The 4,289-nt window shown below is 43.8% G+C and overlaps 1 protein-coding gene across 1 annotated transcript in view; it reads left to right on the top strand.

Moving 5' to 3' along the window:
- Positions 1 to 4,289, top strand: part of TAT (tyrosine aminotransferase) — a 45,796-nt gene that overhangs the window by 1,849 nt on the left and 39,658 nt on the right. The window contains exon 2 of the mRNA XM_023523656.1: positions 2,747 to 2,922. The gene's annotated coding sequence lies outside the window, so the exon portion shown is untranslated. The remainder of the gene's footprint in view (positions 1 to 2,746; positions 2,923 to 4,289) is intronic.

Raw genomic sequence — 4,289 nt, 5'->3', positions numbered from 1 at the left:
GATGAACAATTGAGTGTAAGTTCCAGCCACATAACTCTCCCCATTAAGTATTTCCACATAGATCTGCAAAGAACAATGTTCTCCTAAATAACCACATTACAATGATCACAGTCCAGAAATTCAGCAAATATACACTCCATATCCACATTTACCTTGCTGTCTCAATAATCCATTAATTTTTTTGATATTTAGAAATTGCCCAAATTTGGCCAGTGAGCATCCCTTCAAGCTGCCTCCTGTGTGCTTTTGACATCAGGAGAAATGGTTGATAGGCTCATCAGTTTTTGTGGCTTCAACTTGTCTCTGAATTACTTTGCCTCCTGGCCTAACCTGCCTCTTCCCTGAAGATCCCACTTCCCTTGATGCTCCCTTGAGTGGAGAATATTTGTTCCTGAGCTACACATAGAAACATTCTGTTAACTTCCATAGTCAGAGTCATCCCCTGTTCCTTTGAGGTTTGTCATAGTTAGATTATAAGACGGGCTGGATGGGTCAGAGACCCAACATAACAAACAGCACCTTAAACAAACCTCATAGAAAGTTGTTTCTCTCTTGGAAAATCAGGACTGGATCTGGTGGCTATGCTCTGTGTAGTTCTTGGAATTCCTTTTAGGCTCCGTTTAGGTCATTGTTCTGCCATTCATCAGCTGTCGAACTCATCTGCAAGGTCCAAGATGCCTCGCCACTATGCCTACATTCTAGCCCACAGGAAGGAAAAAAAATTGGGGACTAGGAAGGGCTCTCATTCTTTTAAGGGTGAGACCCACAAGTTGCAGACATCACTTCTGCTCACATCCTGTTGGTAGTCACACAACCAGAAGATAGTCACACAACCATAGGCGACCAACAAAGTAAAGTTGGTAAATGAAACCACGTACCCACCTAAAAATTAGGGGGTTTCGTGCTCTAAAAGTGAGGAGGAGAGTAGGTGATAGGAGACAGGAGTCTTTGTCACAAGGCTTATTCCTTCAGTTTCTGCTCTGCTTTGGTGATGTCATGCAGTGGCCCCCTGGACTCTTCATTTAACTCAAGACTTCGGTGCCTCTCTCTGTCCCAGGTTCTGCCAGCATCAGCATTGAGGCTACAAGATGAGCACACTAGCCTCGCTTAATTCCCAGGACCGGCACCTCCTCTCCTCTTCAGTCACCCTATGGCCTTCCCAGCGTAGAACATTATCATCACACAGAACTTTCCATCTCTGAAATCTGAAGCCCCGTATCCCTTATTTCCATGGTGTCAATACTTTCTCCATGTCCAATTTCAAGTGGCCAATTGTTTAACAACTGGCTCACCAAATTCCTGAAAAGTGAGCAGCTGGCTCTCATTAGTGGGCGTGAGCCGGCTCCTGCACACCACTGCCCTCACTCTACTCACGCCTGTTCTTTGACATCACGAGGACTCTGTGGGCCTTGCGTTTTTAGTTTTGACCCTTTCTAAGATAACTTTCTGGTCTCCCAGATATCTCTCTTCAGTCTGAACTCTTTGATGAACCATCTGGACTGCCTTCTCATCAACACTCTAGCCCTCTCCTCCGGCCCAGCTGCTCGGCAAAAAACCCACCCCTCAATCAGTGTGTCAATCCACCTTTCTAACTTCTAGGCCCAGCCAGTGGACGGCTGGGGAAACAACACAGCAGAGAGAAGCTACTGCCAATCGACAAGCCCCAACCTCCACTGAGCCCTCAGTGCTGCCCCTAAATCTTTTTACTTATTCTTGGAGCAGCCTTTTGTGATCTCCTGGACAAAGAGAATTAGGACTGGCTATGTAATTTGCAGGGCCCTGTTCAAAATAAAAATGTGGGGCTCCTTGTTTAACTATTATACAGAATTTCAAGATGGTGACAGCAGAGCATTAAACCAAGCATGGTGCCATTCTAAGCGCGGGGCCTTGTGTGATTCCACGGGTCTCATACCTGTGAAGCTGGCCCTAAAGAGAATGTGGCATAAGTGACACTGAATGACTTCTGGGGTTTGTCATAAAAGGCAATTAGCTTTCACCTGGCTCTCTCTGAGGATGCTCCGCCTTAAATCCCAGCCACAATAATGTAGGGAATCCAAGCCTACATGAAAAAGCTATGTGTAAGTGTTCTAGTGCTGAGTGCCTACCAGTGTGGAGGAGAGACAAGCCATCTCTGAGCTCGTCCAAGTTTATGACCCACAGAATCCATGAGCATAATAAGTGGATATCTTATGCCTCTAAGTTGGGGGTGATTTGTTACTCAACAAAAGATAATCAGAAAACCTTCCATGCCTCAGCCCATATTGGCTTCTCCTTATTTGAAACACTGCAATTTTGGATCAAGACATGCATCTCATCTTTTGGTCTCAGAATTTGAAAATATACATTTATCCATGTCGTCTGTCTCTGTCTAGCCTGTCTGCTCCCTGGGACAATGTTTTTGCCATTATGCATAACACACGTAGGTGCTCAATAACTAATTGTTGGGCAGATAACATTCGTTCTTACACATGAATCCGTGTATTCAGGAAGACGACAGGGACCTTATATTTTCCATAATGTAAGGTGCCAGATGGCATAAGGTACATTCACAGTAAGCCAATCCTAATATGTGTAATTTTAATAAATCAATCGACTGCACCAGTCACGAAGGAGTAAATAAACGAGTCGGTGAGGCAGTTGAGAGTGAGAGCTCGGTGAAAATCTGATGCGTTTAGTTAATTTTAGTTTAGTTTACGTTCTCTTATTTTCCATTTACACTCATATAACTATTCCACTATTCTTCCAGGAACCCTTGGACAGACATTATGTATCTGGTGGAATGTGACAAGGGCAGGAGCCCTTTTCTGAGGAGGCCCCTTGAGTGACAACCAAAGCAAAGAGCACAAGTAGCAGGATGGCCAAAGTGTGGAGAAAAGGGAAGCGCTTGCCATTGGTGTGTTAAAGATAATTTTCCAAAAAAAGGTAAAATTGTGACTCTCATTCAGATATAAAATGAGCACATGCGAAAGATATTTTTAACTCAAAAATCCCTAAGGGAATCAGGCAGATGTTGTAACAGGTTCAAGAGAGACTCTGAAGAACGGACCCATTGTAAGTCAGGAATAATGAAATGAATGTACAAAGGAGGCAAAACTGATTTCTTCTGAAGAGGAAAAGCAAAATTGGTTGAATCTCTGCCAGATGGGATCAGATTTACATGTCTACAACCAGGATTATTTTGCATTACTCTCAATTACCTACAATTTACAGAGTTGCAGAATAGCATAGTTTGCTACAATGGGAAGACATTGCCTTTGCTTAAACCAGAAAAATGGGATGCTAAACGGTCTTGAGATCTTGGAGTTTGGGGAAATGTAGCCTGAGGCTAACCCTGAGGAGAAATAGTATTGACTTAGCCGTCTTGGAATGGAGACTGGGCATCTGTGTTTTTGAATAGGTCCATGAGGCACCCCATTTGAGAACCAGTGTGTTGATATAAGTAGCATTCTATTTTTTCTCCTAAAGGAGAGCCTAATGTAAGAATGAAAAATCCAAATACTTACATAAGTGTTTTCTTAAAAAGTAAACATTTCTATTGGTTTGGGGTACATTCTATGGCATTTGGGGGCAGAGGGTTCACTTTCCCTGTTCTGTTCTAACTCAGTTTCGTTTAGCCATCCCTGGCAGGGAGACAGTTCTGCTGGTGTTCAGATATCCTGTGCTTGTCAGACCCCAGACTCAAGCTGGGATGGCAGAGAGGACTTCTGACCCAGTTAAGCCTGCGGCAAGGGCAAAACTGGCCAGTAGGGGGCAGCACAGGCTCAGGCTGCAGCGACACACCGTGCCTCTTCTTCAGCCTAAGCATTTCCTCACCCACCTGGGCCTGAGTGACTATATTTCCCTCATTAGAGGTGTGGTAGAGAACGCGCAGTTCAGTTTAGTTCAATAATTCCTGAACTGTGCACACTGTATAAGTGACCTTGGGAAGTTACTCAACCTCTCTGTGCCCAGGTGTCCTCGTATGCAAAATAGGGATACTTGTATTCACAGGATTAAGTAAAGTAAATATGTATAAAACACTTGGAGCAGTGGCTATAAAAGTGTTAGCTGTTCTTATTGTCATTGTTATTATTTATCAGACACAATATTCACCTAAGTGAATAAGACAGTCCCTTAGCTCACAGTTTAATGAGAGAGGCAGAGAGGTAAATGTTGTGTAGTCTTGCTAAGAAAAAGATGTGCATGGAGTGCAGATAGGATATGGAGGCAGCAGTAATCAAAAAACAGATCCCTAGAGGAAGGAGTGCTTGAGGGCCGCTTTTGGGAATAAATAAGACAGAGGGGCTTGG

The sequence above is a fragment of the Pteropus vampyrus genome, unplaced genomic scaffold (assembly GCF_000151845.1).
Source record: "Pteropus vampyrus isolate Shadow unplaced genomic scaffold, Pvam_2.0 Scaffold399, whole genome shotgun sequence".
Classification (NCBI taxonomy): domain Eukaryota; kingdom Metazoa; phylum Chordata; class Mammalia; order Chiroptera; family Pteropodidae; genus Pteropus; species Pteropus vampyrus.
This window is presented reverse-complemented; position numbering and strand designations above follow the sequence as displayed.